The sequence below is a fragment of the Arachis ipaensis genome, chromosome B05 (genome assembly GCF_000816755.2).
Source record: "Arachis ipaensis cultivar K30076 chromosome B05, Araip1.1, whole genome shotgun sequence".
Taxonomy (NCBI): domain Eukaryota; kingdom Viridiplantae; phylum Streptophyta; class Magnoliopsida; order Fabales; family Fabaceae; genus Arachis; species Arachis ipaensis.
In genome coordinates this window covers 62,090,272-62,116,742 of record NC_029789.2, presented here as the reverse complement: position 1 = coordinate 62,116,742, position 26,471 = coordinate 62,090,272, and the positions used below count along the sequence as shown (strand labels likewise).

Below are 26,471 nucleotides of genomic sequence, written 5' to 3'. Positions count from 1 at the left end.
TGTTGTTACTCTATTTTTTCTTTAAGCTTTACTTAACCTTGTCTCACAAACGCGTTATATCTTTTCGTTATATGTATATTTTCGATCACAATTTTCTTTTACTCTTTTTAAACTTCTAGTTTAATAGTTTCTTCTAATCTATATATATATTTATAACTCCACCTTGAGTCGTACCACCTTATTATCATTGACTTATGATTCGAGTATAAGAATTTAAATATTAGAGTGTTACACAGATATTTTTATCAAATCACTATCTTTACTTGCTTTTAATCACTTCAAGAGCAAACTCAAAGTCACATCTAAAGTGCCTTTGAGTTTGAGGAAAAATAACAAGGGTAAAACAATAACAGCATAATAACAATCTGTTACCAGTTAGTTTTTTATTTTATAATTAAAATTTCAAGAGTTGATCTAATAACACACACAAAAATAAAAAAAAAACACACTATATATATATATATACACTATAACATTTTCAGGTTGAGGCAACATTTAAAAAGTGTTGCCTAAAGGCTGACAAAAGGTTGCTTTTGATCTATGTCAACACTTTTGGACCTAAGGCAACGTTTTTGGACGGCATTGCATATGCAGCCATTGCCTTAGATCAAGGCAACACTTTTTTGTTTCAAAAGTAACGCTTTTGAGACCAACACTTGGTAAGTGTTGTCTTTGATTGAAAAACAACAACACTTCAAAGATGTGTTTGAGACAACACTTTTGCAATGTTGTCTTTTCTCATATTTTGACCACTACTAAAAAATGTTACCTATTTGCAATAAAATTCAACCCTTTTATGTGTTGCTTATAAGTTTGAGTTTGCAATACTTTAAAGTGTTGCCTATTAGTTTTGAATATGCAACCTTTTAAAGCATTGCCTTTTCTTTTGAATATGCAACTTATAGAAGTGTTGCCTTTTCTTTTGGATACACAACCTATACAAGTGTTGCTTTTTCTTTTGGATATGCAACCATACAAGTGTTGTCTAATATTCAAAATATTCAACTAATAAAAGAGTTGCCTTTTTGATAAAAATAAAAATTACTTTTGTAATAAAAATACAAAAAAATAAAATTTACAATAAATTTTTTTGTTCATACATGTGTAATTATTTTAATTAATAAATAAATTTGTGCACAATAGAAAAAAATTATAAAAGAGACAAAATAACTAATAATAAAATTCTAATTAAAATAGATATTAAAAAGTTCAATTAGTATTTCAAATACATGTTCATCAATAATTCTCAACAAAATAATAAAATTCTTGTCTAACAATAATTGTTATAACAAAATAGTAATTAATCTTTATCAAAAAGATGTCAATCTACTTGCATATTTTATATCCGTGCTTGACTTATCCATATACTAAATCTGCAAATAATACACAACAAAAAATAAGCAACTTATCATTAAAACTGAAAAATTATAATAAAAATTTCTTTATGATATTAAATACTATAGATATAAAAGCAATAAATAGGTCTAAAAAACTCCTTCTAATGTGGCCAAGGTATAGGACAATAGGATCCCGTTGAAACAAAAGAGATATATTCAGAGACACAATCAATGCAAAAAATGAAAGCTTAGTTAATGTCATGAGACTACAGTCTAAAATTTAATCAATTTATATATGTTCCTGACAATATATAAATGTCATGAAAGCAAATGAATAGATAGATTGAATGGGTATGAGTCTTCCCATGAAAGTTATTTCAGCGAGGGTTAAGATTTCGGGTGGAAGCTGCAAATTCAAATGCAAATGTAATTTCTTATTCTAGTGACAGTCATACCTGGTCATAACATTATTATCATATCATATGGGTCACAAAATATTCAGACCACACCAAGAAACCAAGTCTAAATACCTTTTACCAAAAACATTCTGTAGGACAGCCTAAAAAAGTCCAACAGATTAATGATGGGATTAATCTCTTACTAATTTACCACTACTACTGACAACTCTCTTGACAATTTCTGCCATTCCTGCGAATGAAACAGTAGTTACTAAAGTCTGTTGCAGTGACAACACGCATCACTCCCCAACATATCCACATTATTTCAGCAATGAGGAAAAAATTTTCTTCCTCACAGTAGCACAATGCTACAAAAATAAGTAATTAAAAAGGAAAAAGAAAAAAAGACGAGTGATTAAAAATAGCAAGAGTGTATTGCAGAAGCCACCATAAAGTAAGATGGCAGAAGACAGAGAAAGCAAAGGCAAAAAATGTTGATAGTCCATTCCCAATAAATGATAAATCACAAAAATTACTGCAAATTTTTTGGTTATCCCTGGTCATCATTTTGGATCACGAGTTGATAAGGAATGACGATCGTTGCCATTCGGACATTGCTTACTATTTATATCATGTGTTGATTTCTTGGCTCGTAATAAAGACATTGCTTTTATATTTTAATTTTTAATTAAACAATCAGTATTTTGTTACATAAAAAGTGCAAAAGAATAACATAAACATATAAAAGCAAATAAGTATAAGATAGAATTATCTTACGAGGTCATGCCGCAAGAATTTGCTATATATGCACAATTTGTACTTAGTGTTCACCAAAGATCCGTAAATATTTTTTTTCAATCTCCTTCAAGAAAAAAAAAACTAGAGATTAGTGTAAAAGAAATAAATAAAAAAACACACAATAAATTCTGATGACCTTTTGCATTTCTTAATTACAATTTAACTTGTTTTATATTTTGGAAAACAGTGAAGCTAATTGAAAAACAGTGAAGCTAATTGAAATTTTCTAGCTTAATGACACAAAATTTGAAATTCTAAATCTTAAATCAATATAAATATTATTGTTAAAATTTCTCAAAGTAAAAAAGCTAATTGAAACATGCCACCATGTTTGCACCGTAGAAATAGAATGTACGTGATTTAAATTTCTGTAAAAATAGAAATCGAAACAAAATTAACTTAATATATAATATGTACTAGTAACAAAATCATTTGAAATAGAAACAGAATTAATAAGGAACTTAATAGAAAATACTAGTATCCAGTACAATATCCTTGTACTACCTAATCGAAATAGCATATCTTTGAATTTCTATATATATAGTATTGAATACTGATTGATAAACCACAAATGCAATCATTCAACTCCATCAATTTATTAAGGAATTGATCCAGAAAAAAAGAATGAAAAAAAAATTATTAAGGAAGTTAATTATGCAAGATTGCAAGACAAAATAGGTTTTAGACATTTCATAGTTTTTCAAATAAAATAAAAAACCAAAAGTATTTATAATCATCCCATAGCATACTTCTGTGTCCAGCTGTATGCAGTAGCTTCATACTTAGCCCTATCAGTCTTGTACATGTGTGCAATTTCAGGGACAAGAGGATCATCAGGGTTGGGATCCGTCAACAATGAGCAAATTGACAAAAGAACCTGAAATAGAACAAGACTAAAAACTTTATGTTTTCCAACATTCAAAATAGGAGTAGCATAAATGAGGTATTTTCATTCACATAGGATTCCATTTAGAAAATTTAAAAAAGAACAGATCCACTTCTTATTAAGTATCTGTAGACCACATAGTGAATTATCAAGTTGGAACTAAAACTATAACTCAAGTCAGGATTAATGGATGTCTATTTTAAGTGCAGTATTACTTAATGAAAATTGTCTCCAAGTATGACAGGTACTAACATCTAGATGCATTAAGGAAATCAAATCAAAGGTAAGATGAAATGACAAAACATGTCTAAAGACCACACACAGGAACTATAATGTGTATTATTAAAGCCTACGCATATTTATAGAAAACACTTTGTATAACATACTTATAAAAAATAAAAGGAGTAAAAAGGAGGAGGATGAAGCAAGGCTAAATGAAAGTGTTATTCAACTGCATTCTCTCTGTATCTTGACCACATGGAGAGAAAGGGCATGGAAATGAAGATCCAGAATCATGCATGGATTAGATGGAGCTAGCGTGTACAAGGAATTTCATCATAAAACATATCCTGTTATTTCTTTTTTATTTTTTATTTTTTAACAACCCAAAGAGAATCAAAGAAGGTGGTGTAGGTACTAAAGGTGTATAAGGAGGATCATTAGAGTAAAACTAAATAAACACCAATTTAACTTTGTCGATCATTAGAACTTTTGTAGTTTTCTTTATATACATGTTTTTGGTTTTGTCAAATTCAATTTTATAAGAAGCTTTAAAGAATGTGTTGCGTAAATATTACATGAAAATTGAAGCAAATAAATTGGAGTAAAAAGATATTTGGATTGTATAATAATTATTCAATTTTTTTGTATTAAATTTTATTGATATGAAGCTCACACAAAGACAAAGCTGTAGTAGAAGGCAACACTTATTACAGAGTAGAAAACCAATTACTTGAAGCACAAGCGCACACCACACAAACATGCCCAAAAGAAAATGAAAATTCCCAACTAGTTTCGCATATAATACTTCCCCTATTTCGCAACCTCCCACCGGCACCGGAACTGCACCCATAGGCTCCCCACAGTACTCTCCAACAGCGCCATCACCTTCAGTTTCAACTCCATCACTGGCGTCTACTACGCCATCACCACCCTCACCGTCAGTTTTAATGTGATATAACACAGCACCCAAATGATGCATTTTACCCTCTAAAATGCATCTTGCAACACATTGTAAAGGAACTTAATCACAACGAAACTACTTATTTGTACTTGGAGAAAAACAAAAGATAGAAGAAAGAGTAACCAATGACTGAGACAATATAACAAACAGAAAGAGCATAAAGCTGAATAAGAAGCTTAGTTAGTTACTTAGTTACCTTAGAGAGTGAAGAATATCTTTGGTTAGTGTAACCACAGGCTCAATGTCCCTCAAAATCTCCTCTTCCTTCTCCTTCCATAGGTGGTACGGGTTTGTGGTCGGTGTGGCGGCAGTGCACCACGCTCGATGCTGAAACGGCGCAAGAGTGAAGTGAAGGTGTCGATGAAGCAGAAACTAGCGAAGAAGATTAAATGGAGAAGAACTTATCATAACTAAAATTTTTCAGAATAATTGCTATTCTCAAAGAAAATCTGAGGTAAAATCATGAGTACCTGTAGAACAATGATCAGCGGTGATGAAACCTAGCAGAAGAGCGCTGGCAAATTAGAAGAGATCATAGATGAACGGCAAGCAAAACCTAGAGAAGCTCGAAACAGCAACATTATTACCAAAAACCCTATAATAGCAACGTCAACATTATTAAAATTAGGATTCAAAATGAAAAAGAAAAAGGAATAGGCAGAATCATAGGTACCTGCGGTGATGAACAAGCGAGCAGAAATGATCAAGCTCGAACTGCTAATGGAGACGATCAAAGGTCAAACGCGAACAAAGTGGATTGAATCTCGAATGTGAGCAGAGAGGATTGAATCTCGAATTGCGAGCAGAGAGAATCAAAAGGCTCAAACGCGTGTCAAGACCTCCATGGTCATCCTCGAAGAGAAGAAGAAGATGATGAAGATGATTTAGCACACGTCAATGTCTGAGGAAGATGAAGATGGGGATGAATTAGCAGAGAAGAACACACGTCAGTGTCTCCTCTATTGCCATCATCGAAGAGAGGAAGATGAAGATGATTTTGTGCTTGTAATTTAAAAAATTAGGGTTGGGGTTTTGTTTCAGGATTTCTTTCAGTAAAAGGAGAAGATGATGAATGGAAGGCCTGTGGAGGAAAAGGGTTTTATTTTTCTTTTTTTTAGTTAAAGTGGGAAAAAATAATTTTCGTTAAATATTTGGTGAGAAGATTATAATTTAAAAAAAAATATTAATTTATTTTAGGTAACATTTATAAGTTGATGTTTATTAAAAATTTTAAAGCAACTTTTATAAAATGTAATATATGAATACAATAAATGTTGTCTATTTAATTTATTAAAGCAATATTTTTATTATGTTCTTTAATTAACTAAAAAGAACATTTATAACATGCTGATTTAAAAATTTGCAATAGTCTTATTTTTTTGCAATAAATATTAAGAGTTGCTTTTTATTATTTTAGACAACACTTTTTAAGTATTGTTTAGAATATATGTTGCCATATATCTGAATGATTGTAGTGTATATATATATATATTTTGGTCCCTCACGTTGAGGGTCAGAATCGAAATCGTCCCTCGTGTATATTTTGATTTAAAATCATCCTTAACGTGTTTTTTTGTATTAAAATCGTCCTTTTAAATAAAATTTTTAATTTTATTCCTAAACTACCCCTAATCCCCAACGAGCCACCGCTCCCCCTCTCCCCTTTCGGGAGCGCCGGTGGAAGGGAGGACCGCTCATGCATGCTTCTGTCGCCGTGGAGTGCGTCGCCGGGAAGAGGAGCACGACGCGAGGAGGGCGGCGCGTGAAGGAGAGAGAGAGGGATCCGAGGCTGAGCTGGTCCGCGCATGTTCCGTCGCAGGTCCGTGGGTGATGGGTGGCCGAGGAGAGAGAGGGATCCGAGGGTGGAGTGCGTCGCCGGTGGTCGGACGCTCCATCACCGCCGCTGGGATGGGTGGCCAAGCACCGGTAGTTTTGCATCTGCTTTTTCTGTTTCTTCTTCTGCTGCATCTGCTTCTGCAACTTTGGCTTCTGCATTAACATCTTCTTCTTCTGTATCTGCTTCTGCTTGAGTTTCTGTTTCTGATTCTATGACTGCCTCTGTTTCTGCATTTGTGACTGTTTCTTTTATTTGTTATTTTTTGATTTGGTAGTTGAATTTGTTGAATTTGGGAAATTTGTGTTAATTTGTTGAATTTCTGATTTTTAGATTTTTGGATTTGTTGAATTTGTGTTGATTTTATTGATGTTGTTTTTCTTGGTGGTGGAGGTAAAGGTGCTGGTGGTGGTGGTGGGAGTAAAGGTGCTGGTGGTGATGGAGGTAAAGGTGCTGATGGTAGTGGAGGGCATTTTTATCCAAAAAAATTTAAAACGACGATTTTAATACAAAAAAACACGTTAAGGATGATTTTAAATCAAAATATACACGAGGAACGATTTCGATTCTGACCCTCAACGTGAGGGACCAAAATCGTACTTATCCATATATATATATCAACGATTTACCACAAAAGATGGCAATCATGTGGCTTAAAAGACATTGAACAAAAAAGCACCAAAAACATATAGATTTCGGATCAATGTATTCCACATTCCATAATCATCAAAAGAAGAAACATAGCTTGACAAAAGAGAAAAAGTAGAGTTATAAAAAAATTGAAGAAACAAATCAACTAAAGATATATGAAAACATGACCAGCAATGACTGATCTATTATTGATGTTAGTATATGACCTAAGGTGGAAAAAATAATTAAACATTTTAAGAAGCTCTTAGTTTTAGTGCGATAAGAGAAGAGGGTGCGGGGTTGTTGGTTTGAGCCATTAGTATAAGCTTTTAATTTAACAAAAGGGGGAAAAACAACATCCCAGATTTTGAGGCAAAATCATCACGTGAGGATGAGAATCCAAAATATTTTCTATTCATTTTGTCTGTCACCCCCCAACTAAACCCTTTTTAATAAGAGGTTTAATAAACGTAATCAAATTGAATGTAGTTGGTGGTCATAATTTTATTAATTAATTAAAGATATGGGTTCCCAATAGATATGTAGATACGCATATAGATAAATCAGAAACCAAGCAAAGGAGGTCATATAAAAGCCATAAAAATAAAACAAAATGAAAACATAATATGATGAGTTTAATTTTAATAGGGTAATAGTGTAAAATATTTTATGTTATTATCGAATCATATACTGTCACATCATGCAAATAGAAGCATTTGATTGAGATTTAATAACAAAAGGAGCCAAAAAGAAAAAGAAGAAAAGAGAGGTAAACGGCGCTGCTTGGTGGGAGTATGCGGCCCCTATTTTAAGGGTCGTGAGATTGGGAAGCTCCCAATCGGAATCTATGCACATTTTTGGTTCTATTATTATTTCTAATAAAAAACCCCACTACTACTACTAACCCCAACTAACACTATGCCCCAACAATCCTCAATTTTAAAAGTGGAGAGTATCAAAACAGGCTAGGCTTAAAGCCGTATTCTCTGTTACTTGATTTGATCAGCACATTAATTATGATTAATGTATCATCTTGCTTATTTTTTTTAACAATCTTATAATACGTACAAGTCTTTTTGGTAAATAAATCTAAATAAGTTAACTTTAATTCAACAAAATTCACTTACATAACGCACATAAAATTACGCTGTTTTTCCTTCAATATTTGTATCCCGTGTACCTCCTCATCCTTCTTCTCATTCTTTTTTGCGTTCCTCCTCTTTTTTCGTTGCGTTCCTTCTTCTTTTTCGTGTGATTCATCCTCTTCGTCGTTCTTTTTATTGCTGCTATTGTTGCTGCATTTTTTTCTCCTCCTCTTTTTATTGATTTTGTAACATTATATATTTTTTTCTTCTTTGTTTAATTTTGTCGTCCCAAAAAGTATTTTGCAAAAATCAAGTAAGAAGATGAAGAAGAAGAAGTAGCAGAAGATAAGGAAGGAGAAGAAGAAGAGTTTTGAATTAAATAGAACTTATCAATACAAATAAACAAAAAAAATATCTTAGTTTTATACTGAAATTTGTTACAAATACACAAAAATATTTTCTTTAATGCTGTATTTTTTCTTTTTTTTTCCTTATTTCTTTCTTTCTTTTAGTTGAATGAATGTGGGTTCATCCTCTTCCAAGTAATTTTACAGCATTATGTGTTTCTTCTTCTTTGTTTGATTTTTTTGTTTTGTTTTTATTCTTGTTAAGAAAGTAAAACAAAAAGAAACTTGAGAAGGTAAAACAAGAAGAAAAAGATGAATAAGAAAAAAAGAAGAAGATCATGATGATGACGATGATGATGAAAAAGAAGAAGAAGAAGCAGCAGAAAAGATGAGGAGGAAAAAGAGAAAGAGTTTTGAATTATGCAGAACTTATTAGTATAAATACATCGAAAATTCTTAACAATACACATAAATGCCGTAGTTAAACACCGAAATTTGCTGCAAATACACAAAAATATTTTCTTTAATGCTACATTTTTTTTCTTCTTCTTCTTTTCCTATCTTTTTCTTTCTTTTAGTTGAATGAATGTAGGTTCATCCTCTTCTAACTAATTTTGTAGCATTATATGTTTCTTCTTCTTTATTTATTTTTTTATTTTTATTCTTGTTAAAAAGTAATACAAGAAGAAACTTGAGAAGGTAAAATAAGAATAAAAAGATAATAAGAAAAGAAAAAGATGATGATGATGATGATGATAAAAAAGAAGAAGAAGTAGTAGAAGATAATGTGGAGGAAGAGTTTTGAATTATGCAGAACTTATCAGTACAAATAACCGAAAATGTTTAACAATACACATAAATGTTTTAGTTTTACACCGAAATTTGTTACAAATACACAACAACATTTTTTTAATATTGCATTTTTTCCTTATTTATTTCTTTCTTTTAGTTGAATGAATCCAGGTTCATCCTCTTTCAAGTAATTTTGCAGCATTATGTGTTTTTTCCTCTTCTTTGTTTGATTTTTTATTTTTATTCTTTTTTAAGAGAGTAAAATAGGAAGAAAATTGAGAAGGTAAAACAAGAAGAAAATAACGAATGAGAAAAAAAAAGAAGATGATGAGATGATGATGAAAAAAAAGAAGAAACAGTAGAAGATGAGGAGAAGGAAGAGGAAGAGTTTTGAATTATGTAGAACTTATCAGTACAAATATACCAAAAATTCTTAACATTACACAAAAATATCATAGTTTTACACTAAAATTTGCTGCAAATACACAAAAGTATTTTCTTTAATGCTGCATTTTTTTTCTTCTTCTTCTTTTTTTATTTCTTTCTTTCTTTTTTTTGAATGAATGTAGGTTCATCCTCTTCAAAGTAATTTTGTAGCATTATATATTTTTTCTTCTTCTTTATTTGATTTTATTGTTTTTATTTTTGTAAAGAGAGTAAAACAAGAAGAAACTTGAAAAGGTAAAACAAGAAGAAAAAGATAATAAGAAAAGAAAAAGATGACGATGATGATGATAATGAAAAAGAAGAAGAAATAGCAGAAGATGAGCAGGGGGGAGGAGGAAGAGGAAGAGTTTTGAATTATGCAGAAGTTATCAGTACAAATAACCGAAAATGTTTAACAATACAAATAAATATTTTAGTTTTACACCAAAATTTGCTACAATACACAATAATATTTTTTTTAATGCTGCATTTTTTCTTTTTTTTTCCTTATTTATTTATTTATTTTAGTTGAAAAAATGTAGGTTCATCCTCTTCCAAATAATTTTGTAGCATTATGTGTTTCTTCTTCTTCTTTGTTTGGTTTTTTTTTTATTCTTTTTTAAGAGAGTAAAATAAGAAGAAACGTGAGAAGGTAAAACAAGAAGGAAATAATGAATGGAAAAAAAGAAGAAGAAGAAGAAGATGATGATGATGATGATGATGATGATGATAAAAAAAGAAGAAGAAGCAGTAGAAGATGAGGAGGAGGAAGAGGAAGAGTTTTGAATTATGCAGAACTTATCAGTATAAATATACCGAAAACTCTTAAATATACACAAAAATATCATAGTTTTACACCAAACTTTGCTGCAGATACACAAAAATATTTTCTTTGATGCTACATTTTTTTTCTTCTTCTTCTTTTTTTCTTATTTCTTTCTTTCTTTTATTTGAATGATTGTAAGTTCATCACCTTCCAAGTAATTTTATAGCATTATGTGTTTCTTCTTCTTCTTTGTTTTTTTTTTGTTTTTATTCTTCTTAAGAGAGTAAAACAAGAAGAAACTTGAGAAGGTAAAACAAGAAAAAAATTATTAAGAAGAAAAAAAGATGATGATGATGATAATGATAAAAAAGAAGAAGAAAAAGTAGGAGAAGATGAGGAAGAAGAAGAGGAAGAGTGTTTTGAATTATTCATAACTTATCAGTACAAATATATCGAAAATTCTTAACGATATACATACATATTTTAGTTTTACACTAAACTTTGCTACAAATACAAAAAAATATTTTCTTTAATGTTGCATTATTTTCTTCTTTTTTATTTCTTTCTTTTTTTTAGTTGAATGAATGTAGGTTCATCCTCTACTATGTAATTTTGCATCATTATGTATTTTTTTCTTCTTCTTTGTTTGATTTTTTTGTTTCTATTCTTGTAAAGAGAGTAAAACAAGAAGATATTTGAGAAAGTAGAATAAGAAGGAAAAGATGAATAAGAAAAAAAAAAGAAAAAATGATAATGATGATGAAAAAAAAGAAGCAGCAGAAGATGAGGAAGAGGAAGAATTTTTAATTATGCAGAATTTATCAGTATAAAATATATCAAAAATTATTAACAATACATAAAAATGTCTTAGTTTTACACCGAAATTTGCTGCGAAAATATTTTCTTTAATGTTGCCTTTTTTTTTCTTCTTCTTTTTCTGAGATCTTTCTTTCTCTTAGTTGAATGAATGTAGTTCATCCTCCTCTAAGTATTTTTGTAATATTATATGTTTATTCTTCTTCTTTATTTGATTTTTTTTATTCTTGTTAAGAGAGTAAAATAAGAAGAAAATAATGAATAAAAAAAAGATGATGATGATGATGATGAAAAAGAAGAGGCAGAAAAAGATGACGAGGAGGAAGAGGAAGAGTTTTGAATTATGCAGAACTTATCAGTACAAATACACCGAAAAGTCTTAACAATAGACATAAATGTGTTTGTTTTGAACCGAAATTTTCTATAAATACACAAAAATATTTTCTTTAATATTGTATTTTTTTCTTTTTTTTTCCTTATTTTTTTCTTTCTTTTAGTTGAATAAATGTAGGTTCGTCATCTTCCAAGTAATTTCGCAGCATTATGTTTTTCTTTTTCTTCTTTGTTTGATTTTTTTGGTTTTTATTCTTAACAAGAGAGTAAAACAAGAAGAAACTTGAGAAGGTAAAACAAGAAGGAAAAGATGAATATGACGAAAAAAAAAAAAGAAAAAGAAGCAGCAGAAGATGAGAAGGAGGAAGAGAAAGAGTTTTGAATTATGCAAAACTTATTGGTACAAATATACTGAAAATTCTTAACAATACACAAAAATGTCATAGTTTTACATCAAAATTTCTGTAAATACACAAAAATATTTTCTTTAATGCTGCATTTTTCTTCTTCTTCTTTTTCTTATTTCTTTCTTTCTTTTAGTTGAATAATTCTAGGTTCATTGTAACACCCTTATCACACAGTGCTTTACGCCTAGTACGTAAAATAGAGGTGGCGAGGCGCTACGACTTCTAAAAATAAAATACATATGTAGATATATTGAAAAAGGGAGTTATCTAGGAGCATTAAAGAAAAAATTGAAACGAAAAACAAACAAAAAAACGCATCACTCACGATAAGATAAACGTATAAAGGAAGATAAGATCGAGCGAAAAAGATTATGTATTTAAAAGATCAGAGTTCCAAAGATACAAATAACAAGCTTTAGACTCGGCCTGTGAAGTAAAGGCCGACCAGAGTATACATATACATATATAAATAATCCCAAGAGCAACCCAAAACATATGACAAAGCACCTGTTTCTCCAAGTTAGCCTCTAAGAGGGACAAAACATAATATATACAAGGTGGAGAGTCTATATACATATATACACTTAAACAAAATACAAACACCGAGTTCTACGACAGTTCTTCGCTTCCAAGAGTCTCTAGAATGCTTAGTTCGGTGCTGCGCATCCTGCATCTAAAAACAATAATATATGTATGGAATGAGAACTGAGGGGTCTTAGTATTGTAAAGGTGCCCACGTACATAATGTATAAGGTCCCGGAAAAGCCAGAGGCAATCCTAAAACTCCGACACTCAGATTTAAAATTTAGAATAATAAGCTAAACCAGAAATCAGGTAAACTATCTAAGGTACTCAGGTTCTAATCCAAATATAACCTAACACTTCAACCTGACTCTCCTCCAACCCTTCGAATCACCGGTAGAACAACCCTCATGACACCTCCATCACACGAGGGATCTATCAGTTGCATAGACATACAATGTAGACAAAGAAAACATAGATAGAGTGCAGATACAAGAGATAGAAAAATAGAAATTAGACATAGTTAATCACATAGGCAATCCCAAGTAATACAAACTCAAACAAAACAAACAAATGCATATGACGTATGTTTGCCCTATAGCCAATGAGTCTCATCTGTCGGTTATAAAGCCAAACCCGACATGTCTGGTAGCTAACCCTAGATAGAACACCAAACACGGAGCAAGTGGGACAACGCCGCAACCCTTGCGTCTTACCCGCAAACCCGAAGAAGGGACAACCTCACCACTGCTTCTTACCCATGTGGTGTTACAGTTCTCAACCTAGAGCAAGCGGCGATAGAACTCAACCTTTGCATCTTACGCAGAGTCTCAAACTCTTATCCAAAGCAAGTGGATAACACCACTGCATCTTACCTGGAGTCTCGGCTCTTACCTAGAGCAAGTGGACAATACCACCGCCTCTTACCCGGTCATATATATCTCATAATCATTCAATTTATTCAAATATCGTACTTCAATATCAATCCTTATCATCCTTCATTCAAATTCAATCTTCATCAATCCATCTCTCACTCAATTATCATTTCAACTCTTTCATATTCATTCAAAATTCATAATTATCTTAGTTTTCATCATTCTTCTTCCTCATCCCTTACCCAGAGCAGTGGACAATGTCACTGTCTCTCACCCGGGGGTAACATATATCTCATCTAAGTACAAATCATCATTACTTCTATCATCCTCATCAATCTCCTCTCATTCAACGTCATCAGTGCCTCATTAATTCAGTTACACTTCATAAAATCCTTCCAAATATCTCCTCAATTTATTTAACAGACTCATCCTTATTCTAAGGCTTAAAGGCTCACTAACGAACTTTAAACAAGTATAAAGGAGGTTTAGAAAGCTAGAGAATTGGTTTAGTATGCAAAAATCCAACTTTTAACCAAAATAGGGGTCTTGCGTATGCGAGTTTATGCACGTGTACGTGAGATGGCAAGACAGAAGGAAATTCTGGCGTAGCATGTGTTGCCCGCGTATGCGAGCGTTCGATTTAACAGGTCCGGGTATGCAGGACCATGTCCGCATATACGAGATATCAGTGTTGTGAGTAAATCTCACGTCACGTGTGTATGCTCGTGTACACGACTCTTCCTTTTTCCTAAAAAAGCTGCTAAGTTGCAGAATTTCCAAAATTTGACACCAAACTTCAAATGTGCATAAATCTTTTGTTTAAAATTATTTTTCATCTGTTCTTTAATTAACATAAACTTTACGCACCCAATTTTCATTTGAAACAAGTTTGACAAAATTTGGGGGTCCAAAAGCCAAGTTATAGCCCGCCAAACTTGATCAAAAATAAAGTTTTACCAAACGCCCCCTCCAAAACCTCTTTTCTTTCCGAATTCTCAATTTCGAAACAAAGTTTTATAATAAACACAACACCAAAACTCCCCAAACATACACATATACCTTGCAACTACCTCACCTTACATCAGTACCCAATTTTCTTTCCTTAAACATTCTACAATTCCATATACACACATTCAACAATTTCCTCACCCAATTAAACAATTAACTATATTTCTTACACATCAATCTATCATCTTTACAACCATCATCAAACAACACATTTCTATACTAATCTCTACATTTTTATCACGGTTACTAAACATTAACAAGTTCTCATAATCCAACTTATCCTACGGTCAACTAACTTAAGTTTTCACGTAACATTATACGTTATCTACGAGAAACTAAAATCATACCTTGTCTGATTTCTCCCTAGACAAAAAACCTCAAATTGCCTCTCCTTCACAAGCTCCAAGTTAAATTTCCAATTCCGCAGGCCCAAACACCCGAGGTCATTGCAAACCGCCAAATTGAACTTCAATTCAACAAGATTAGAATCTACTTCACACAACATCATTATAATCATCATATGGCTCACTAATCCAATGATTAAATAGGGTTAACAAGTTCTTACTTTACCCACGAGTCAAATGGGCAAAACCCATTGATTATCCGCCGCTAGAGTTCATCTAAACCATAAAAAATCATTCAATTTCTCAATATCAAAACCTAAGATTTTTAAAATTGAATAGAGGAAGGCTGGATAAGAAAATGTCACTTTCTAACCAAATTTTTTAGTTGGTTCTGTAGAGAATTCCGAGACAAACGCGTGGTGATAAACCCATATTTTATGATATATTTTGTGCTTAATTTGAGTGATTTATTCAATTCTTCACCCACTTATTCATATTAATTGCATGGTTTTACTTTCCCTTCCTTATTATGTGATGTATGTGAAAAACATGTTTCCTATGCTTTAATATTAATTATTTTTTTATTACCTTTATTTCCATTCGATGCCGTGATTAGTGTGTTGAGTAGTTTTAGATCTTCTAAGGTAGGAATGACTTAAAGGATGGAAAGGAAACATACAAAAACGAAAGGAAAGCACAAAACGGAGCTTCTGAAGAAACTGGCATCCACGCGATCGCATGGACGAAGCGATCGCGCGCCAAGCGTGAATTAGCAGTGACGCGGCCGCATGACTGACGCGACCACGCGCCTTAAGCAGAACGCACATGACGCGGTCGCATGACTGACGCGACCGCGTGGCAAAGAAATGCTCCGAATGACGCGACCGCATGACCCACGCGGACGCGTGACAGAGGCCACGCACCAAAAATTGCAGAAAACACTCATAGCGAATTCTGAAGCCCTTTTTGGCCCAAATCCAAGTCTGGAAGGCATAGACCAGAGGTTACAAAGTGGGGGAACGCATCCATTCAGAGGGAGCTCGCCAATTTTCACTTTCCATGATTTAGATTTAGTTTGAGAGAGGTTCTCTCCTCTCTCTCTTAGGATTAGGATTAGGATTTAGGACTTCTCTTAGTTTGTAAGAGTGACTCTCGATCCAGGTTTAACATTTACTTCAATGCTTTTATTCGTACCTATAAATGTTGCCAACTTGACTTATGAAACCTTTCCATGTTATGATTTGAATTAATGATTATTTGAGGTATTTCAGTTATTGATTGCTTTCTCCTTAATTTGTGTTACCATTGCTTTCTATCTAAGGATATTTTTATTCCAACAATTTTACTTTTTCCCTTTTGGTCTTGGTTAAGAAATCAGTAACTCAACATTATTAAACTCAGCATAATTGATAATCGTTATCTTGCTAATTGAACTGAACTTCAATAATCCCAACTTTTTCTTAGGAAATAAATAGGATTCGAAGGTCAAACTAATTAGTCCCTTGACTTTCCTTTACTTTAGTAAAGGTTAACTAAGTGGAATTTAGATTCAACTTTCATTATTGTTGAGAGAGATAACTAAGTTGGACTTCCAATTCTCTTATCTTGCTAGAAGTTTACTTTAGAGTATTTATTTACTTTAAGTGCCATCTACTTCACTTGTCATTTAAATCACTTGCCTCTCACCTTCTAAACCCCGATTATAACCTTTATAGCTAATAATAAGAACATACTTCCTTGCAGTTCCTTGAGAAGATGACCCGAGGTTTAAATACTCGGTTATCAATTTTAAGGGGTTTGTTACTTGTGACAACCACAACTTTTGTAAGAAAGGTTGATTGCTTGGTTTAGTAACTATACTTACAACGAGAGTTTCTATAACCTCTAAACCATCAATCCTCAGTAATGTGCATCAAGAGGATCAAGGTCAGACCAATCAAGGAAATAGAAGTTACAGCAAGAATGTGCATCAAGGTCAGACTAATCAAGGATGGATGGAGCCAAGAGGATCTAATCAACCCTTCAGGCAGCAACACCCTCCGAGATATCCTGGACAAAGACCATTCTACAGTGCATACCCAGTTGAAGGATATGGTGGACAACCTTGTAACTACCAACAAGCCCCACCCCGTGCATATAAACCATCCTTTCAACATAACCTCGAACCACCACACTCACGAGCTTCTCTTCACCATTCGCCACCATATGATCCTTTTTAACCCAGTACCAATCCAATCACTCCCAATCACCACCACTTTCCTATGTATCATGCCCAAGTCCGGCAACCCGAGAAGCAGAGGTTCGCCTAAAGGAAACAATAAATAAATTTCAAACAACCATTTGACAACTGGAGCAAGTAGTAATTCAATGGGTTTCTAGACGCTCAAATACACAAGGATCAGCCATAGCCCCATGTGAACAGTCTAACGAAGAGCGTAGCATGAAGGAAATACCAGAAACTCCAGTGGATAAGACAGAGAACAAATTCGTACTAGAACAAGTAGAAGAAGCTGTCATTGTTCAAGAAGAAGAGTTGGTTGAAGATCTAGGAGATGCTGAACCTCCATGGGAATCCAGAACTGAGGAGAACTCTGTCAAGGACGCTACAGTTGATGCTAAGGAGGATATTGTACAATCTCCAAGGCAAGTTGTTTATGAAGAATCAGACGGAATAACCCAGGACACAAATTCCCTTAATGATGATAGTCACAAGTCAAATTCTCTTAGTAATGAACTTGCATCCGCAAGTGAATTCTCTGAGATCGAAGAATCTTCCCCAAGTGAATATGAAGATGATGCGGAGGTAGATTTCTCTCAACCTCCAATCTATGACTCAAGTGATGAGGAAGACATAGATGACTTTGACCAGGGTGATACTACATTTGAAGACTCTTACAAGAAAGTGGAGAAATTCACAGAAGAACCCAAGGGAGTAGAACTTGCAGAACCACCAGAAACACCTATCCCAAGGCCATTACCACCTAATACAAGCTTCAAGTGGGTACAATCCTTAACCTATAACTTTACTTATTCACTTGAATATGGTTTGCTTGAAACAGATGGCCAGCTTAGAGCTCTTTGCGGCTTTAAGAGTAAGAGGAAAATGGCTCGTACTCAGAGTTAGTGCACAAAGTTCAATAAGGTTCCACGCTTCACCTCGAAGTACATGGATTGGTATCATGCTCAATTGCATGGATCACGGAGAACGTTTGGTCACCATGGTGAGATTCTACTTTTTAAACCGCCCGGATGGAAACATATAGATCAAGATGGAGGCGGATTTAATAGCAAAGCTTAGGATCCTGGAATCTATTCTGACATTTGTCACCCCGGGAGCCTGAAAATTTGTCTGAAGCTACTCAGAAGCTTTATATGCCTAGTTTGGGACCCCGGAGGCTATTGGCATTCCAAGCACTGGTGGAAATTTCTGGATGAATTTAAACACAAGCCACCATAACAGGAAGCCCTTCCAATGTCCAACTTAAGGACTTTAACTAAAAGTGCTAGGTGGGAGACAACCCACCATGGTATGATCGTTCCTTTTGCAATTTTAATTTTATTTCGTTTTGTTTGTTTTTGAATTTTATTTTTATTTTATTTAAACCTGGAATCATGTATAGCATTCACATTAAGCATTGCATCCTGCATTCAGTTAAAAAAAAAGGATGCATGACGCGATCGCAATGCCTTAGAGATCGGCGTAAAAAATCCAACGTCCAGAGAGTTAGGCTGGAATCGTGCGGCCCTTGTGCGTTTTGCACAAATTGGCCCACACGATCGCATGCCCCATGCGATCGCGTCACTTGCACAAAACCAATCCCACGCGACCGCGTGAGCGACGCGATCGCGTCGCATGGATTGCACAACACCTTAGGACGAGACAAAGAGTTGTGCTGAAACGATGCTGGAGTCGTGCGTTTAGCACAATGTCTAGCGACGCGATCGCGCGACCCACGTGATCGCGTCATCCCCTCTTCCACCCCTTACATGCGATCGCTCGACCCACGCGATCGCGTCACCCCCATTTTCACCCCCACCACGCGACCGCGTCCCCCACGCGATCGCGTGGATTTGAAAATATAACCCCCCCAGCCATGCGAACCCTATTAGTCGCACAGCCCCCCCAACCCTCTTCTCCCTCTCTTCCTCCTCTTCTCTCAACCACCACCCAGCCACCATTGCCGCCGCCCCGACCACCACCCAGTCGCCGCCGCCGCCCAGACGCCGCCGCCACCTACAAGCAACCCCCTCCCTTCCTCTATCAATTACCCTAAACCCTATCCCCATTACCCCCTTCTCCACTGCCCCCCTCAGCCGCCACCGCACCGCCATACCCCTCCACCGCGCTGGACGCCGCCGTAGCCACCTCCCAACCGCTTTCTTATCCCGTTCTACTCCTCACGCCTACTAGGTTCCCATGAACACCGCCTTTCTGTCCTTCGCAGTTATTTTTCAATTTTCTTTCTGTTTTTGTTCATAATTAGGATAGATAGATATGCATGCTGTAGTGGATTTTTAGGTTGTTAGGTAGCTTAGACTGTGGTTAGTGGATCTAGGTCTGTTTACTTGCACTGTTCATGCTTCTGTTTTATCAAACCTGCAATTCTACTGTTCCTGTGACCTTGTTCATATGCCATGATTTCCTGCATTTGCTGCTTGTTACTCTAAATTTTCATGTTTCTATTATTTATAGATAACTGCAACAAGTTTTTAATTCATATGAACTGCCTTGTTTGCTGTTTATTTTCCGGAACAATCCAATTTTAGCCAGAATGCTGCCCAATTTTTTTGTGAATTATTTTCATTCATATTTTGGTTTGGCAATCTAAACTCTGTTGTCCTCTGCCTTACCCAAACCACTTCATGAATGCTATGGCAGACTTTCTTATCCTCTTCGATTTCCTGGTTTATAAACTGCATCTGTGATATTCTGATTCCAATTCTTGCTTTCTTTATATCTCTTTGAATCAACATCACCCTGTTTTCCTTGTTAGGTTTTGAGTTATTTTTTGTCATAATTGTGACTCCTTGTTATATGGAATATTTTTTCAATGCCACTTACCTTAACCCACATTTTACTGACTCACTAATTTTAATTTAATAAATTCTTTTTCAAATTCTAACCATACTAACCTTTTCAAAATCTCTTTTCTGATTTTTTTTTACTTTCCTCTAACTTTCTAACCATGGCATAATGACAATTTTTCTATTTAACTTGAATTCTGCTACATTTTGGATCACCAATTCTTCCTTTCCAAATTTTAACCTACTAAACAATCCTTAATGCACATTTACTTGACTTATTTATCTCATTCTAATTCTCCTTTTCCGCTTTGAGTTTTCTTTGTTTAAATTGCCTATTTGCTTTCCTATTTTTATCCATCTCCTGGTTTCCCATTTTTCAGGATGTCTGCCTCACAGAGGAAAGGAAAAGGCAAGGCTACTGGCAAGCGCAAGAGAGGAGATTCCTCCCAGTCCATCATCGCCCTCATGCATGATTCTTCATGGCGGGAGAAGAACTTTACACAGCAGGAAAAAGCTAACCAACTGCTCCCTGCAACTGATCCAATAAAATTTGTAAACCGGTACTGTGAGCTGAAGTACCCAGCTTTTGCAAACTCCAGGAATCTATAGCTGGAGAGAACTCTGAAAATTCCAGAAGCACTCCAGCAGTACACCACTGAGCAAATCAAGCAAAGGGGCTGGTTCTTTCTGGAGAGAACACTGACAGAGGTCAACGCATCTTGGGTCCAGAAATTCTACTGCAACTACTACCTCACCACCTTAGATGCCGTACACCTGAGAGGAAAACAAATTCTGGTCACTGAGGAGGCCATCGAGGACATTCTCCAGCTCCTAGCCAAGTCCGATCAGCCTGATGGTTATTCAATGGCTGAGGAGGACATGCGCCTGATGCAGTTTGATTAGGATGCTGTAAAGGCACAGATAGCTCTCGACCCGACTGTTCCTTGGGAGATGGGTTAGGACACCACCATGCCTAGAGGGATCAAGAGGGCGTACTTAAATGATGAGGCTCGGTTATGGCACCAGATCTTGAGCAATTATGTCATGCCGAGTTCTCATGAGACGGAGATCCCAGCTGCTATGATCACCCTCCTATGGTGTATGGTGGAGGGTAAGGACCTTTATCTACCACGCTTTATCTGGCATTATATGGCCAGGGTCCACGTCCGAGGCACCCTCCCTTTTCCGTACCTGGTTACACAGCTAGGCCGTCGAGCTGACGTGCCATGGGAGGATGCCGATGAGAGACCACCAGCGGCGGACTGTAGGAAGATCATTCCTCACAGTAGGAACTTCCTAGCCTTGGGCTACAGACTACCACCCTTCACTGCTACTGATGAGACAGCCCCACCGTCTGCTGGACCCTCTTCATCCACAGCTGCCACTGCTGCCGCTGCTACAACCACTGCACCTCCACCTGCCTCTGAGCCCGTATACCGCCTCGTGCACTGCCTATTCCGACAGCTTGATCAGATGAAGCGCCGTAACCGACGCCGGTATGAGAGATTGGAGCGTCGCAGCCAACGACGCTATTCGCATCTGAAGCTGATGATCCGACAGGGTGGTGACATCCCCTCTGAGCCCGACACACCATCTGAGCCATCAGAGGAGGAGGAGGATGAGCACGAGGAGGAGACTCATTTCCAGGAGGAGACCCATCAGCAGGCAGCCACAGAGCAGGCCGCCCCGCATCAGGAGGTTACGCATCAGATTGAGGCTGCAGATCTGGAGATCCCGATCCAGTCAGCACCGCCTCTACAGTAGCCAGACCCTCAGCCCACCACCACCACAGAGCCTCTAGCTACCATCCCTACCAGTTATGACACCCCTTCACACCGGCCTGACTGAGCATAAGGGACGATGCTTTATTTTAAGTGTGGGGAGGTCGCCATCTCTGGCGTTTTATTTTGGTGAACCACTACATCTCTTTTTTCTTTTATTTTGGATATTTTTCTGTATTTTTCTTTCTTTTTTTTCTGAGTACTTATACATTGCTGTTTTTATGTATTTTTACTCTATTTTTGTATTTTGCATTTTTAGTTCATATTTTTAGTTATTTAGTTTAGTTTGCAATTCTGACTTATTAGTGGATTAATTAGTATAGTTTACCCTTTTTAGCATAAGATAGCATAGTTAAATTGAAAAATATAAAAAGGAAGTAAGCTAGGAAATTGAACATAATAGATTAAAATCCATAAACTTTGTATATATAGCATTACATCATATAGTTAAGTTGACAACATTTCATCAAGGAGGAACATTAAAACTTTAAAGGCTACCCTAAATAATTTTTTTATGAGAATAATGGGAATTTTTAACTAAACCTGCATAACATATATGAATGATATATGATGCTTGAGTTAGAGAACACATAGCCTGTGAGTATTGAGCTTAATAGTATGGTTGTATTCAAACCATAATTTTAGTCCTGTGTGTTTCGCTTCTTTTTATTCTGATGTTCTTTACTTTGCTTTAATCTCTATGTCCAATTATAGAATATAGATACATGCCAAAAGAATGATTGAGGCCATCATTTGATTTTAGCTCACTCACCCCAAAATAACCTACCTTTCACATCACCCTTGTAGCCCCCTTGAGCCTTTAAAATCCCTTTTATTCTATTTAGCCACACTACTAGCCTTAAGCAGAAAAACAAAATAAAATCCTAAGTTGAATCCTTGATTAGCTTAAGATAGAAAATTATGAATAGATTAAAATGTGAGAAACCTATTGGGAACATGGATGATAGAAACAAAAGGTAGAAAAGTTGAAAGAAATAAAATAATTCAGAAAATTTGAGAAGCATGCTCATGAGAAATCAAAGTGATCAATTACCATGTGCATTAAAAAAAAGAAGTTATTTTTCAGCATTTAATAAAAGGGAATACAAAAGAATTCCCCAATGCAAAATAAAAGCAATGCACATGGGATAAAAACAAAAATTGAAACATGAGCATGTGACAACAAGTGGGATAATATGGGAAAATTGGTAAAGAAGCTTATTCTACTAAATATGTATGTTAGGTGAGATCTTAGTCTAATTAAGGATTCACTTATTAGCTCACTTAGCCTTATACATATATCCTTACCTTTACCTTGGCCCCATTACAACCTTAATTAAAGAGCTCATGACTTTTGGTATGACTGTACTCTATAATTGTTAATTGGTTAGATGAAGAACAAAGTTATAGAAAGTAAGAATAAAAAGAAAAATGGAGTGAATAAACCCAATAAACACTGAGTGACTAGAGGGTAAACACAAAATCCAGTGAGGGTTCAATAACTCATCAACATATATCTGTGCTTAATTTACTAATTGTTTTGCAAGTTTGTACAATATTTTTATTTCCCATCTCATTTGCTAAAATGCTTCATTATTTAAGGGTTGGCTATATATATATATGACTCCTTGAGGATGTAAATTAATTTGACTACATGTAAGCTTTATATATGAGTGGATAAATTGGAATTGCATGACTCATTTAGGTAGATGCATTTAGAATAGGTTGCATTGCATAACATTACACCACTTTAACCTTACCTTATTCTTTACCTTGGATTTAGCATGAGGACATGCTATTGTTTAAGTGTGGGGAGGTTGATAAACCCATATTTTATGATATATTTTATGCTTAATTTGAGTGATTTATTCAATCCTTCACCCACTTATTCATATTAATTGCATGGTTTTACTTTTCCTTCCTTATTATGTGATGTATGTGAAAAACATGTTTCCTATGCTTTAATATTAATTATTTTTTTATTACCTTTATTTCCATTCAATGCCGTGATTAGTGTGTTGAGTAGTTTCAGATCTTCTAAGGTAGGAATGACTTAAAGGATGGAAAGGAAACATACAAAAACGAAAGGAAAGTGCAAAATGGAGCTTCTGAAGAAACTGGCATCCAAGCGATCGCATGGACGAAGCGATCGCGCGCCAAGCGCGAATCAGCAGCGATGCGGCCGCATGACTGACGCGACCGTGCGCCTTAAGCAGAACGCACATGACGCGGTCGCATGACTAACGCGACCGCGTGGAAAAGAAATGCTCCGAATGACGCGACCGCGTGACCCACGCGGACGCGTGACATAGGCCACGCACCAGAAATTGCAGAAAATGCTCATAGCGAATTCTGAAGCCCTTTTTGGCCCAAATCCAAGTCCAGAAGGCATAGACCAGAGGTTACAAAGTGGGGGAACGCATCCATTCAGAGGGAGCTCGCCAATTTTCACTTTCCATGATTTAGATTTAGTTTGAGAGAGGTTCTTCCTCTCTCTCTTAGGATTAGGATTAGGATTTGGGACTTCTCCTAGTTTGTAAGAGTGACTCTCGATCCAGGTTTAATATTTACTTCAATGCTTTTATTCGTACCTATAAATGTTGCCAACTTGACTTATGAAACCTTTCCATGTTATGATTTGAATTAATGATTATTTGAGTGGCCACTGACATCTCATCAATCAGAGCTCTGAATTGAAAGATATGTGATATTGAAGATCAAAGTGACAAGGATTTGTGTTTTGTGTTCAACCATTGCCCCCTTCTTCAGTGTGCTTTTATTTCTTTTGAGGGAGAGAATGTAAGTGTTTGGTTTTTATATGAGGGGCTTTGGTCCTAGTTTGGGTCCGATTTGATTGGTTTGGATCGTTGGCCCAATTTTGGTCTAAAATCTTTAAAATTAGTGTCAAAATTCATATTTTAATTATTTCTACCTCATTAAACTATAAAATTTAACATTCAAATTTCTTTAAATAATAATTAATTTATTGACTAATTATTTATCAATTATCCAGAGTTTACATTCATCATCTTTTAAGTAATTTTGTAGATTATTTGTTTAATTTTTTTTGTTTTTATTCTTGTTAAGAGAGAAAAACAAGAAGAAACATGAGAAGGTAAAACAAGAATAAAAAGATGAATACGAAAAAAGATGATGATGATGATGATGATAATAAAAAAGAAGATGAAGAAGCAGCAGAAGATGTAGTGGAAGAAGATGAAGAGTTCTGAATTATACAAAACTTATCAATACAAATACACCGAAAATTTTTAACAATACACAAAAATATGTTAGTTTTACACTAAAATTTTCTACAAATACACAAAAATATTTTCTTTAATGTTACATTTTTTTTCTTATTTCTTTCTTTCTTTTAGTTGAATGAATGTAGGTTCATCCTCTTCCAAGTAATTTTGTAGCATTATGAGTTTTTCCTTCTTCTTTGTTTGATTTTTTTTGTTTTATTCTTGTTAAGAGAGTAAAACAAGAAAAAACTTGAGAAGGTAAAACAAGAAAAAAAGATGAATAAGAAAAAAAAAGAAAAAAATGATGATGATGATGAAAAAAAGAAGAAGAAGAAGTAACAAAAGATGAGAAAGAGATGGAGGAAGAGGAAGAGTTTTGAATTATGGAGAACTTATCAATACAAATATACCAAAAATTGTTAACAATATACAAAAATGTCTTAGTTTTGCATTGAAATTTGCTGCAAATACACAAAAATATTTTCTTTAATGTTTCATTTTTTTCTTCTTTTTTTCCTTCTTTCTTTCTTTCTTTTAGTTGAATGAATGTATGTTCATCCTCTTACAAGTAATTTTGCATCATTATGTATTTTTTTCTTCTTTATTTGATTTTTTTTGTTTTTGTTCTTGTTAAGTGAGTAAAACAAGAAGAAATTTGAGAAGGTAAAACAAAAAGGAAAAGATGAATATGAAAAAAATAAGATGATGATGATGATGATGATGATGATGATGATGATGAAAAAAGAAAAAAAAGAAGTAGCAAAAGATGAGGAGGAGAAAGAGGAAGAGTTTTGAATTAAGCAGAATTTATCAGTACAAATGCACCGAAAATTTTTAACAATATACAAAAATATCTTAGTTTTACACCGAAATTTTCTACAAATACATAAAAATATTTTTCTTTAATGTCGCATTTTTTCTTCTTCTTTTTTTTTTTCTTATTTTTTTCTATTTTAGTTGAATGAATGTAGGTTCATCCTCTTCCAAGTAATTTTGTAGCTTTATGTGTTTCTTTTTTTTGTTTGATTTTTTTTGTTTTTATTCTTGTTAAGAGAGTAAAATAAGAAAAAACTTGAAAAAATTTTATGGCAAAAATTTTGGATCAGATAATGTCATCAATATGGCAAAAATTCAACGATATTGATAACAATAACAACGATAATGATAACGACGATACATATAAGAAGAAGACGACGTTGACTATACCAATGATGATCATGATGATGAAGATGATGGAGGAGAAGGAGGAAAAGGAAGGAGGAGAGGAAAGACCAATGAGAAAAGAAAGAGGATGAGGAGGAGGTAGTGGTGTTGGTGACGACAATAACGAAAGAGAAAAATAACAAAAAAGAATGAGATGAAGACGACAAATTATCAGGAGTGTGATAAACCCCAATTTTGTGGTTTATCTTGTGCTTAATTTAGGGGATTTTATCAACTTTTCTCACATTTAATCAATAAAATAGCATGGTTTTGTGAATTTCTCCTAATTTGTGCTTAATAGTAAAAACATGCTTTTTAGGCCTTAAAATGGATAATTTTAATTCACTTTAATTCCATTCGGTGCTTTATATATTTTTTAAGTAATTTCAGATTTAGAAGGCAAAGATTGGGTTGAAGGAATGAAGAAAAA

The 26,471-nt window shown here is 34.5% G+C and overlaps 1 long non-coding RNA gene across 1 annotated transcript; it reads right to left on the bottom strand.

Annotated features, from left to right (window-relative positions):
- Window positions 3,486–24,547, bottom strand: LOC110272095. Its single transcript, XR_002363008.1, has 3 exons — window positions 24,536–24,547; window positions 17,133–17,134; window positions 3,486–3,746 (listed from the first exon to the last, which is right to left on the bottom strand). It is a non-coding gene; the product is annotated as an uncharacterized LOC110272095 (long non-coding RNA).